Source organism: Chelonus insularis, unplaced genomic scaffold (assembly GCF_013357705.1).
Source record: "Chelonus insularis isolate UGA/USDA-ARS -01 unplaced genomic scaffold, ASM1335770v1 contig_75_pilon, whole genome shotgun sequence".
Classification (NCBI taxonomy): Eukaryota; Metazoa; Arthropoda; class Insecta; order Hymenoptera; family Braconidae; genus Chelonus; species Chelonus insularis.
In genome coordinates, this window is record NW_023276737.1 from 302,340 (window position 1) to 317,186 (window position 14,847).

The 14,847-nt window shown below is 30.4% G+C and overlaps 1 protein-coding gene across 1 annotated transcript in view; it reads left to right on the forward strand.

Moving 5' to 3' along the window:
* LOC118071132 (roundabout homolog 2-like) overlaps positions 1-14,847 on the forward strand; it is a 175,920-nt gene that overhangs the window by 45,559 nt on the left and 115,514 nt on the right. The window lies entirely within an intron of this gene.

Consider the following 14,847-nt stretch of genomic DNA (forward strand, 5'->3'; position numbering starts at 1 on the left):
TTTTTGACTTCCACTTTAATTAACTTTGTTTACCTGGCTGCATTTCCAATATTAATTATATCGGCATAACATTATTAGTAAATTCTGCTTCAATGGTAAATTGAAATTCCGGATCAAACTTGCTTTACAAATTCAATCTCTAATCGATTAGCTTTGCTTTTAATGAAAATCAAATCAAAGACTATTTTACCTACAGAACATACACATTTTAAAGTTGTGAATATTGTTTCATATTTAAGTCATACTTTTTTTATATAATTTATTATCTAATAATAATAGTCTTTGATTTTTTGAGCAATAAATTTTTTAGATAATCTATAATGATGACAGCTAAAAAATCTTTACGACAGTTTATATGATAATAATTCTTGACAAGCATAAAAGTCAGATTTAACTTAATAAAAAATCAATAAGCGGGAAGTAGTGAGGATGGTGCTTAGATGAGACAGTGAGTTTTTTTCGATTGCTCATAGTGAAAAAAATTTTGAGTAAAAACATGACATTTTTATGGTCTAAGGATGTCATTGTCAAATATTACAAGGAGTTGTATAATAGAAGTCGTCGTATTAGCTAAGCTCACTACATATTATAAAAGAAACATTTTGGAATATTATTACTCAGGGTTAAAGTTTTACTCGGAAGGAAGGCGTGTCCCCCACTTCTTACTTTCCTGACTCATTCCATGAAATCTAGTAATAATAACCAGAACAGACTTCATGAAATTCTGAACTTTATGATCCCGACCCATTTACATTTTCGTGACACACCCCGGGCGTCACATGTCTTTATTTATTTTTTTTTCTTTTTTTTGATGAGCTATAAAATAGCTAACAGTAAAATGAACAGATTAGTAGAAATATGTTCCGTCCTCACGCTACAACTGTGCCGTCGAGTCGTAATGTGAAAAAGTCAAGATTTAGATCTTTAGCGTGGTATAAAAGAAAAAGTAATCTTCTTGGGTTTATTTATCATATGTATGTGTATTTTTTAATTATTTTAAACCCCCAATGGAGCGTTGAGATAAAAAAAATCATGATTTTTACCTTTTCATTGTGGTGAGTTTATGGAGCTTACTAACCCTAAGTGAACTTGCGAAAGGGAAAGTGCAAGAGTAATAGTTTTCGAAAGGGTAATTCTCAGAACAATTAGCTACTTCAATTTTTGGCATTATACCAGGTAAATACGAAAGGTGGGGTTAAATGTGAGTGCTTTACATTTCACATTTGGAGCTCATTTAAACGTATTTATTTTTTTGAATAGAAAGCTTTAAAATGTTTTCTTAAGAATAAATGATTAGACTAAATTTTACGTTGGTGAGTAGATTTAATTTATACATGTAAAATAAATTTTAATAACTATATAAATACAAACTTTATTTCACTACAATTCAAAAAGAAATAGAAAATTGATCAAATAATTGAATAAATAAAATGTAATACAAGTAGTTAGATGATTATTCTTCTTTTGAAATTAATTCATCAATGTCTGCTCAGTTTCAAACTTTCTTCCCGTCTGCGGTAATAGTTCAAACGGTAAATTACAGTGAAACTACCAAGATTTTTTGCTGAGTACCACGTAGACAGCAAATATTGATGGTCATTAATAAAGTAATAAATTTTTTATCTCGTCCATACCAAAACCTAATGGATTGTCCGGTAAATTGATAACACAAATGAGCATGTAGGTACACGCTACAATTGATGATCGCCATTATGAATTTCTCAATGTTATGTGTATACAATCGTTTGAGATTCATTGATCACGAGAAATGTGAATGAATTTATCGATAATTCTATTATCTATCGGTATAAGGCAATTGTGTGCATATTCGCAATTCGACCACTCGGAATGATATGAAGCACATTTCTTCCGAACCATTTATTGTTACCATATATTGTAATTACCGAGTTCGTGATTTGATGAAAGAACTCAAAATGTGGCGTTAATGCCCAAACTTCATTAATTCATGATGGTGTGTAAGCTAACACGTCATTCACTTTTACATATGAATAATAAATTGACAAATATCACCGTCATGATCATGATGTGACATCATATAAATTTTAATATAACTAATTCATTCGTTATCTCAACAATGCCTTTTGGGATTAATATATGTTATACTTGTCGATATTGTCAATAAATTCAAAAGTTTATTAAATAATTAATATTATCGTTTAAAGTTTTTTTCAAGGATTTAAAAGCAAAAGAAATAATTTATTTTCAATAATTTAAAAAATTTTAATTTACACAAAAGCTATTATCGCAAATTTATGTAAAATTAAATAATTAAAATCAGATACATTCAATTTTAAAATTACATAAACAACCTATTGCATTTTATAATTATTTTTAATATACTTAAAGGGTGTTAAATTCTATAGTTTTTTTTATGGAAATCAAATATTGAATATCTTTTATGTGAATTACTTCAACACATTTGGAAAATTTAGAATTTGTAGTGTAACTCAAACATTTAATACTGGTAAAGAATCATTTTTAAAATCAATTTATCTATTTTTTTAGTGAATAAACATTATTTATTGAGAAATAAACATTGTGAGTATCAAAATAATTATTTACTGTGCTCCAAAAATTTCATTAATCATAAGTAAAAGTATTCAAAATGGTTTTCAATTAAAAAAAACCTTTTTAAACATAGTTTGTTGAAGCAAATTATCAATTTTAAAGTTAAATGTATTCAAATTTAACAATTGATTTAAAAAATAAAATCATCAGATAATTACTGATTTTCTTAATAAGGAACTACCCAAGTATAATGAGGCAAGTAAATGAATATCTCATAGTAATTAAACTTTTACTTGTTCACCAATTATAGCTAATTATAAAACCTTTATTAAAACATTGACCTTTCCAGTAGATAGTTTCTAGTGGTTGAATAAGAGAAGAGAGTAAATTAAAGACGGATATGTTGAAGCTTTTGAAAACACTCTGAGAGTATATTGAAAAATTTAGTGTGCTGGGAAACGAACGGTAATTACATATTTCATGAAAGTCATAAAGTATATTCAATAGGCGTCCTAAGACTGAGAAATTTTCTTGTAACGAAAAGCTTCCGTACATCTTTCGTATTCTTCGCTGATTACACGCTACTGAGTCTTAAACCTCTTTTTCCCAGCGGTATTACGTCGAGCGGCTTGTCATTACATGAAGATTCTGCAATGCAGCTTTTTTTTTCTTGTCTCACGAATACCTATAATTAACTACTTGCTTGATGAACATATAATATCTTTTTCTTCATTACTTTTATCATTTATCACCATTAATGTTGAAAATGTTACAGTGCATAAAATTCCGATTTAAATTCACATTTTCTTTTTAAAATTCATTAAATGCGTAATTCCAGTAATTAATTTCCCTAGTAATTAAAACATAACTCGATAAATATTGAATGATTTTCTTTAGTTTAGCTTCGTCTTCTTCTTTTGTTATTACTTGAAGATCACAAATTCAAAATTTTATTTAGATTGAAAATATTTTTTAAAAACTTTTTCTAAAATTATTTATACTTATGATGAGCTATAAAAAATGTCTGATTAAGACTTAACATTTTTTAAACTATTTCAATAAAAAAATATTTGAAATTAATTTTTTATTGAGAGTTTTTAAATGAAAAAAAAATCATTTTAAAGATTTAATGTTTAAAAATAGAATTACAATATCTTAGAAACGATAAAAAGTAAGAGGTTTTAAGATAATAAATGTCTTATTGAGGAGAAATATACTAATTAGCAATTTTTTGTTCGTTAAAATATGATTATTGTTCCTATTAGATTTGCTAGTTCAACGAATCTCCAAGTAGTTCTGAGTAGAATGAAGATAATTAAAATAATAAAAGAGTTAAGAAAATTGGAAGTGTTGGTGTGTACAAGAATAAAGAATCTTTCAAATTACGGCGACGACATAATAATCTCGTAACTTCAACGGCGACTCTCAAATGTTCCCCCATCTCTGCTTGCTACGAAGGTTGTCGGCTAGTCGCGTGCTCAAACTCTATGGCTGCTCGCCAAATGCCACGGATAATTATTCGTATACATATTTCGACCTCCAACCAGGAGAGCTGAAGTTTGAAAGCGACTGACAAAGACAGAAGCCATTTACAAACGCAAATGTTAATTCTAGACTTTCTTTAGTGAATATATAACACAAAATTATTCATTCGGCTAATTGAATGAACAGTTAAGTATTCTAATTATGTTTACAGTTAAATTATTTTTTGACATACTCCATCCTTGACTATTCACTCCATAGTTACGAGAAACCAACAGAAAATCAGCCTGTTGCTTTGTTTTATTATCAAGTTATTTTTTTTGTTCATTTTTTCAATAATCCAAAGTACGTTTTTGTAGATAAATTCATAATGCGTTGAAATAAATATAATTTTATCGAAAAATTTTTCCACAAAAAAGCACTATGAGGGTGCTAACTCTTGATTGATCGAAAAACCAAAGGTCGAGCTTAATGAAGTGAACAGAGTGGTAAAAAGCACTGCCCTCTCTCCCTCACTTAAATCATAACTTGGATGATACCCAGACAAAAGAACACCTGTGTCTCTCATTCATTTATCTATCATTTTCTCCTCTCCCACTTTCATTATGGTCCTTTTCTAATATCGATTATTTTTTGCTCACTCCCTCTAACACTCTCCTCACTGCTCTAAATATTTTGAAACTTATTGATTTATTTAACCACTCAAACATTCTCGAATTTAATGTGTGCTAAATTATGGAGTAAATACCAAACAATCGAAAGAACCCCTAAATTATTGAAACGTGTCAAATAATATTTGGTGTATTTAAAAACTTAGGTAGGAGAAATAAAGATAGCATTTAAAAGATATTTATTCATACTTAGAAGGTTGTAATGATTGCTTCATTTGTAGCTTTAGCTTTTGTTAAAGCTTCATTTCTACTGAAGACTAAAGATAAGGTTACGAACGCTGTCATCTCATACCACTGTTCTTGATCCTCAGCTCTTTCTTCCTTTAATTTTATCAACGCAAATGAGATAGTTAAAAGAGGATTTCATCAATACGTACATTGTTTCCAGTTAAACAATGATAGTATTAAAAATAGTTTACTTAACAAGAAAAGTCCTAGCGTTTTAATTAATCTTCTTACAACTAGGTTGATTATTTTACGCAATAAAGCTAATGTTGGATAATTATAATGGATGCAGCGAGCTTTTTCTACGCATTTTTATAAATATTTTATTTTACGAAAACAAAATTTAGTAACATTCAATAAATTATATTTGTTACCAATAAAGTCGATTGATTACAGAAATTCTCTTCTCAATCGACCATCATCAATACAGTAGCAATATTTTAAATAATATAATTTATTTAATATAAAGTAAAAATTTGATACAATTATATATTCAAAGTATAATTAATAAATACAAGGGCTGATAATTACTTCAAATGATTTAAATTATTTATCACGAACTGCTAGAGTATTGGAATGAGTAATTTATTGGAAAGAAAAATGATTTCAAAGTAAATAAAGATAGCTTTTATATAAAATTGTGAGTATGTAAAATAAAATCAATCAGACGTTATTTACATCAAACAATAGTTCCGTCAATCATACACACTCGAAGTAACTAATAACGTTGGAACAACCAGAACCTCTGCATTTGATCCTGTCTATCAGATGTCATTTTACTTTAGGTGATCGATGTGAAGCAATTGATCAAGTGGTCACATTCTGGAATATAATAATCCATACAAAGAGATGTCAATAAATAAAGACTTGAAGCAACCAAAAAGTTATGAATGGTTGGATCTAGTCACACCAACTTCATAAACGTCTCATGATTTTTCTTTGAATTTTTATTTCTTCCAAAACTGTGGCAGTTTCTTTAACTATGATAGATATACGTTACGCGTCAAAATGAAACGAAATGCCTTTGGCAAAACCTTACCACTTTTTTTTAAAGCCTGTGGCTATCCGTTTGAGTCTACAGCTTCATCCAGCAGCGATATATGAAAACTCCGGAGGCGATTTTAATTTAGCCACAATGTCTATTGTCTCTTGGCCGCTTCGAAATGGAAATAAAAGGGAGAAATAAAAGTAGTAACAGTAAGCACCAGCATAAAAAATATTCAAATGCAGAAGACACTGCCGTGGTTTAGTTGAAAAAAGAGATCACGAGAAAGATGACTCTGAAATTGTTGAAGAATTGTACAGATGGATATAAAAAGAATAGAACTAAAAATATTGCAAGCTCATTTTTTTTTATTTCCGACAGCATTTAGGAATAGATAAGCCTAGTTTTTTTTTGCAATTTATCCTCTGAATGTGGTGGACTTGATGATTGTGATGTATGGAAAAAATTGTTTAAACTGCTCTATCCAAATATTTTTCAGCATATTGATAGATGGTATCGAGACATTATTGACAACTTTTTTAATCTGACAATGACAAATATACGTGTTTTGAATAATCGTTTACAAAATGAACCTTTATTCCTTCATTTTGGAATAAAAAAAAATTATCTTGAAAAACCAACGCCGAAATAAAATTTCTCATCAAATCTGAAAAACAATTAATAAAATCACAATTTATTATTCCTTCAACACATGAAATTTAAAAAAAAATTTTGAAGATTTCCAAGATAATGAATGTTGAATAATCTCCAATAATGAAAATTCTTCCAATATCAAATACTTTAGCGAGAATAGATTCGTTATTCAGAGTATTTAGTCAAAATATACCGTGAAGTAACAAATACCGATAACGTGTCTGGTTTATCTTGTCTGATCGCACATCGAGAGCGGCTGAATGTAATACATAGTGGACAGGTGAGAATGCCAGGATTAGTGTGTCGGTGCCATGGGGAATTGCATTCTACCAGTCATAATTCCTCCCTTTGATCCAAGCGTTTGTCAATCGGTCGTCAACGCAAACTTTTCATCTTCAATGTGCTCCAATATAGAATCATTTTAACTTCTAATGATTTATTGTCTTAGAAGAATTTACTTAGTTATTTGACACTTTTCTAGTCTGCCAATAGAACGACGAAGCACTTAAACCAAGAAATTCCTTGTACAATTGCTTATCCAACCAGTCCGATAAATCTCACTACTGACGTCGGCTAATACATCCTGCGTGGGTGTATGGAACCTCCTCCCCAATATTCGTTTACTATGAGTGAATTCCCATTGTCTCCATTTTCACACCAAACTCTCTTGCTTCGCCCTTCCCCGTCTCATTGTAAATTATTGAGCCGCTGCAAATTATTCCGGTGCTTCTGCTTCGTTCGTCCCTTTATTTCACGTGCCACATCGTCGCTATATATATTGAATCGACAGCGAAGAATGTTGGAATTAGATAAAGGATAAAACAAAGCGTCCGTGGTATTAGAAATGAAGAATGACCAACGAAATTTATTAAAGCTTATAAATTGTATTTTTTATGTAAAACATATTTTGCTATTGAATTTCTGCTTTTTTACTGAATTTTAGATACTTGCAATCTCTGCTGTGAATAACAAAAATATTTTAAAATCAATTTTACTCTATTTTCAATTCCATTGATTTAATAAAATTGTACAAATATTTTTGTTGAATTATTTTCTGTTACATTAAAAAACTTTGAGAGCTTTATAATGTATAGAAGTAGTTTGAAATTTTTGAAAAGTTCATATTAGCTTCACATGAAATTACTTAAGTATCATACAAGTCTTATAGACCTTTTAAAAAAATTACTAGTCATGATAAATTTTTTCTCGTGCACATGTTATTTTTAAGAGGGGTAGTATATTTCGAAAATCAATATTTTTACTCTGGAAAAATAAATCCTACTTAAAACAAAAACGTAAGTAAATGCCTCTCCGTTTGCTTTCTACAAGTAAGATATTTTAATTTTACGAGCTTTCGCGAAATTATTAGGTGCGATTCAAGTGCAATAGAATTCAAGAGGGGGTTGCACTTCTAACAGTTAAGTAGCAACCATTAATCCACTCCATAAAATTTCTCACTGCTAAGAGTTATGAAGAAAGATATCTTTACAGAGTATGTCCGGTGAAGATACGCCAGGTTTTGGGGGTTAGACGTGTATATAAAATGGTATATATGAAGAAATATAAAACGTAACGCTATCGACAATCGAAGAGGCCAATGTTTTCCATTTGACTGAATCGTTTCGGACCATAAAACTGACTCGTGACATACGCTCATTCTTGTATATCCTCACAGCCGTATGACGATGGCATAACTTTCTTCATAGCATGCAACCTTGCTCAATAAAGTGACTTTTCATCCGCGAACCGATGCACTGGATTGCGATATTTCAACAGCTATCAGCCGCTAAAATCTCTTCTTTTATTTCTTCCTCAGCATATAGAGAGTGAGTTTGTGTTGCAATAGCACCTTTAGTGTCTTTTACCCTTAAGTTGTTGAAGAAGTTACAATTCGAGGATAAAAGATAAAGGCACTAGAAAAATTACGACCAAGTCGGCAAACCAATACCGTAAAATAGTCGACTATTATTTCGTCCGTTTAAGAAGAATCGCTACTTTTATCGAGATCGTAACTTTTTTTTTCAATTTCGCGAAGAAGCATTGAGTCTTCAATAAATTGGAAGTAACTTGGAACGGTTTAGCTCAACACGGACGGTGGAACCCTTCCGGTCGTGGGTGAGACCTTCGTTTCCCGGGAGCGGCCAGCCGATCGATAATCCATTCGCTGTATGCGAAGAGGAACAAGGGCTTTATAGAAGAGCAGCAAGGTAGAGGGAAGGGAGAAATAGTCAAGAGAGAGCTTGGGGTGAACATTACGGCTATTGGTCAATCATTCGAAAATCACCGTTCCCATTGGTCCTCACACATCCTTAATCCTCCGAGATTACATCCTTTTAATCCTTACTCGATGAAGAAAAAATGAAATAAAAGAATTCACGAAAAGCTCCCGCTTGTAACCCCCTAGGACCCATAGAGCTTAGCCATAGTGACTATGTTGTTTAGTTTTGGTCGTGCATCAGCTTAGTTAGAGGTTTTCTCTTGGACGTTATTTCCCAAACTCTCAATGTACCTTCTCTTCAGTACATCATCCGCGTTCACAAAAAGAGCTTGCACTCGTCAACCCAGTCACTCGCTCTGAACTTTTCTTGAAAAAAAAAATTGAATATAAAATGATCCAAGCTGACAAGCCTGCCTAAAGAGTTGGGATTTATACGTGGACGAAAAATATATAAATGCAACTGTACAATGTAGTTGGAGTTCTCAGTTGTTAGTTGGTTTTTTTGCTTTCCCTGTATACTTACGAGAGTAACGAGAGGGAAGGTCACAGAAAGCGAGAGTAGAAAATGAATATTGTCAGAGGGGAAGTTATACATCTATATGTGTTGCATATTTGCTGGTATTTGTATTTCTCAATCACATTATACATGACAGAGAATGCTGGGGATTTAAAATATTTTAAAGCTGAACTTGTCATAACAGTTAAAACAAAGAATGTCAACAATCTAAATTAAATAATAATTAAATATGAAATAAAATAAAGGAAAAAAGTTGATTAGTTGTTATTATTTCAAATAATGAACAATTTTTTGTATTAGCAACTCAATTTTTGAAAATCATAATATTAATTGTTAATCTTTGTTACATAGTAGTATCCATCTGCATTATTATGTTCATTCCTGGTAATATGTCAGCTATTAAGTAACATTCACCCTTCAATCGAACGCACCCTATTCTGGGCCATCTCAATTATAGCAGGTTCGTACGCATTGATCTTCGAATGATCACACTGACGTCTGGATACACAGATGTACACTTTAACTGTTGGATACATGAACCACCTTCTCAGCCACGAATACTAAAGTGCGAATTGCCGTCCTCTTCACATATATCCAAGTGACAAAACATGTAAACTCTATGGGCTAATGGGTGAATATTCCATTTCCTTTGCATCAAGCATTTAACTTCCATTTTTGTTTATCTGAACGATTTTTTGTAAAAGTTAAAACCCTTCCTCTATTCAATAGATCAAATGTTATCTAAAAAAAGTTATTGTTTCAAGGTTTTATGATGGAAAGTTTTAGGAATAGAAATAGGTACGAGATGAATTCTAGGAAATGACTATATGCTAAACCAAGTTATTACTATTACTGAATCACCACTCGATCGATTCTCGTTGACTCTCATCTTCTCTCCACCACTCACGATAGACAATTCTAACTCTTGAGCGTTTAACTAACGTCATCGGAATATTAAACGTTGGAAATATCATTTCCGTATCCTCTTTATCTTGAATAAATGAAGATTCCAAATATCTCTATTTTCCATCCTTACTTTAATGAGCGAAAAAACGATCATTATCAACTGATGATTACAAAAAAAAAATGTATTATTATCATATATTGCATTATTTTCTGTAATATTTCTTTTTCTAATGATTCTTTTTTGTTTTTATATTTCAGGTAAGAAAACCAAAATCACTATTGGCAATCACGGTTCTTATTTTTTTAATTATTTAAAAATATTAGGAATTGATGAAATAACATTCCATGGAATATTTCTTTATTAAATTGGTGAGTAGAAAACACCTGCTTCTACAAAAGTATGAATTTCTAGACACGGATACCGATAGCTGAGTAAATAATATTGGGAATAGTAGCCAAAGGTATTTTAAAGAAGAATTAGTTATTTATAAATTCGATATTTAAAATTTTTAAAAGAGCTATAAATAATGGAAAACACTCTCATATTGTATCTATTTATTTATAATCATTTAATTCATTTGACGATCGATGCTAAAATTTAAATTGACACCTATAATTGATTTGAAAAAAATATACCTCTCTAATTCCAACTACTTCAGTCAAGTTCATAGCACTTAAGTAATCTAAACATATTCAATCGTCATATTATACACCATCTCGGATCGTAGTGTCTGATGGTATACCACCAACACACTTTATCTTGTGCCTCATTTCCTATTCTATTTCCGATGTGAGACATTTACATGGTGCTCACTCATCCTCTGAAAACCAACTGGAAATGACAGTCATCTCACAAAACTAGTTTTTTTATTAAACAAAATTCCTATTTACTAATTTTATTCAAAACAAGATCTGATTTTCTCACCATATAAGTCGAATTTTTGTTTAAATATTTTTTAAACATATAATTCCAAGTTTGACTAATTATTTCTAACTCCTATGTGACTTTTATCAACTCAATATTGATTTTTATGTTTTTTTATTTTTGAAACCTTTATAAAATTTTATTATATATTTAAATCAACTTATTTCCTTAAGTAAATAGGATATATTGTTTGTTAAGAATATTTAAGAATTTTTGTTAATTATTTTTATTTATTTTGAGTGGTTTTCAAATTTATTATCCACAATTTTACTTAAAAACGAATCCATAATTTTTTTTATTCAAATTGAATATTTTAGTTTACTTTAAATTGCATTGTTTTGTGTATCTAGTCATTACCTCATTTGGAGCATCACTTCATACCAAAAAAAAAAACAATACACGAGTTTACGTTAGAGGCGATTCAATATACACATTCCCACAGATTCCAGTAGTAAACCTAAACCCCAGGTGGTCAATCTTGATTTGATTCCAATTTTTAACCAACCAACCTAGGAAAATTTCATGCAATATTCAGAATTACGCCATCAAAAATTACAGATAAATATTTATATTAGTTATTGAAGTTGTTTCAAACACTCTACCTTGATTTCGATTGTACTTTGAGTTAAGAATTCAAATTCTTAATATCAATCAAAGTTTATTATACTCGGAAATCGAAGGAGTAGAAAAAAATTTCTTTTGAATAGATACATGAACATCCTCAATATCCACTCCCTTCATACTGCAGCAATTTAGTTTTTTCCTTTTTTTCTTCTTCACCAAGAATCATCTTGTACACGCCGAATAGATGGGAATTCACGGGGGATCGTTAGTCTATATGTGGAAAGATGCATCTCCTTTGGGATAGAAGCATGTACTCGACCCAGTCAACTTGCTTTATCGTTGTATGCTCCAGGCGTTCGTGATGTCGGCAAATATAGATCTTCTCCAAGCATGTTGAACCATAAGTATAGCCATGACGAATTCTATCTTCTACACCTAGTTATTGACGAGACTTTGTCCTTTTTATACTTAAAAATATACTTTCAAATCTTTCTTGGGTATTATAAATATAAAAGTGTAGTGTCCAGAAAGTCCTAAAGTGAACCTTAGAATTGTAACCTTCCTGTTTAAATTAAAAATATTGATGTATTTTTTTCTACACGGAATCGAAGATGGATAAAAATAACGAGTGGTCTTAAAATTTAAAAAATTTTATTTCTAAAATAAATGAAACAGCTTAGTATATAGTCATCGAGTTTATTAAAAACAAAACGCTATCAGAAATTGTTCATTAATTAATTAATTAATCTAATCGAAAACAGCCCCCTCCTTCTGGGCTGTACAAAAATGTGCGCCAAACATAAATAACGACAATGATGAAATTACAAAAAGTCCTAAAATTATTAAACGCCAATTATTTAAATCTACAAATCAACAATATTTAAAATGAATTATTTTCTTCGGTTTTTTTTTTGAAAAAAAATTTAGTACGTTTAATGACACAATAAACATAACAACTAAAAACTTGGCGTGACTGTTATTTATTAATTGCCTTAAATATTTTCAATATTTTCACAATTTCATGCTTTTATAAAATCTTATCTTATTTTTTGTACATATCAACTGAAAAGGAATATTAAAAAAAAATAAATCTGTTCAGAAAATATTTTAATTATTTGTATATTCGCGCTCGAGCAAAATTAACTTGTTAACAACTTTATAATCTGTTAGTAAAAGAACTTCATTGCTATCAAAAACTCTGATCACCAACTTTATAAAAAACGTATGATTGCTCCATGAATAAACTCTCATTTTACTCAATTTTTGCGCAACAAAATTTTTTCAATTTCGTATATTATGAATGAAGCAATGATAATACTTCATAGTATACTTAATCGAAAGTCAACGATCGCTTTCCGAGCAAATTCTTAATTTCAGCCCATGTTTATGTTATAATAAGAAAAAAATTGTAAATTTAAAAATCATAACCTGCAAAAATCATCTTATAATTTGTATAGAGACACAGTAGTGCCTCGTCGTAACGTAAGGGCTAAATGGCGGCAATTTATGTTTGGCGCACGAGACACTACCGTATCTCTTGATAATCTAAACTAAGATGTAATGTTTAAAAATTTCTATTTATAATTAAAAGAAAACTACACAAATATATTCAAAAAGTTTAGGTTGGAAAAATATCAAAACTCAGAAATTAAATTTTCCATACCTTATAAATAAATTTCCTCTTTCCACACTCTTATTTTATCCCCAACTGAGATTCCTTACATTCAGCCAAGTAAATTTCCAACTTTAAATGATTTTGGTCAGCAATAATATCAGAACTTCCTGTAATTTTGACAGACCTTTTTCATGTTGTATACCACTATTCGTACACTTCCTTATTCATATCAAATTGCTTTTCACCGCGTTCACCCGGCGGTTACTCCGATAATAGAAGCGTCGAAATTGCTTCAAGACAAAGTGTTTTGCACACTCTTAATAGAGCTCTCGCGGCGGCTCGCGAATATCACAAAACAGCTAGCATCTTGACACTTCTAATTTTGCATCGAAGCCGTCCAAGTCCATCGTGCACTTCTTTAGCATTCTTTACCAATAACCTGTTCAGCCCCAGGGTGTCGGCACGATGCACCGAATACAAATTTTCCCGTCTTCCTCTCTCAATATTGCCAGAATAAATAGAAAGTGCTAGATCATGTCTTGTCTTAGATAAAAACGATTAACTTCGGTTCTGTTTCAACTGCAACTCAATACCAAGTTGGAATATTATTCAAGATCATTGAGAAAATTGAAAAACAAAGAAAAAAAATCATTAGATTTATCCTATTGGAACTTAAAGCAACGAAGGAATAAAAATAATCGTAGAATCTTCAAGATGTTGACATCATTTGAAACAACATTCCAAAGAATGTAACTGCTTGAATCTTCATCCAATCCTTTTATCTCATTGATTTTCTTTTCATTTTTTCTGTTAGCATGAATTTTGTTCAGTTTAGAAATGAAATTCGATTTCTTATGAGAACATGGAAATTGCAGTCTACAATGTCTTTTTTATGTATCATCAGACTAATTTGACATAAAGATATAGTTTGGGTCTTCTCTTATCTCTTTTATTCGGATAAAAATGTACTCAAGTACCTAAAGGGCTATCTTTACGTCAAAAATCGTCATACTATTCACGTTTCACTTGATTTAACATGGAAAAAAATACAAAGGTTTACTCTATCTATTTTTTATGATCAGCTTAAAGAATACACCCAATGTTAATTAAAAATATTCAGCCAACCAACAGTAAGGTAAAATTACATTTACACCAATCCTTTTTATCACCCTATTCTTATTTCTTTTATATACCCAGAGAATCATTTCAGCGTTGGGCGATTCAGGTACTTTGTTTTATTTGCCCGGAAAAGTTCACGAGAAACTCGTGAAGAATATTATACTGTGTGGTGTTAAAGAATAACAAATGATACTATGGAACTGTTGAAAAGTATAATTAGAAAAAAACTAAAATGCTAAAGAAGAAGTTGAACTGTTTTTAAATAAAAAAATGCAAAGTCGTCGTTTATATAGAGATATTTCTTATCGCAATTCAGTCTCCAATTATTTTTGCTACAATTAATTGTTCTACCAGTAATATCAGTAAAATTGTATCACAAGAAAATAGGAAAAAACAGCATGACTTAGGCAAAATAGTTACTTCAGAAAATAATGAAA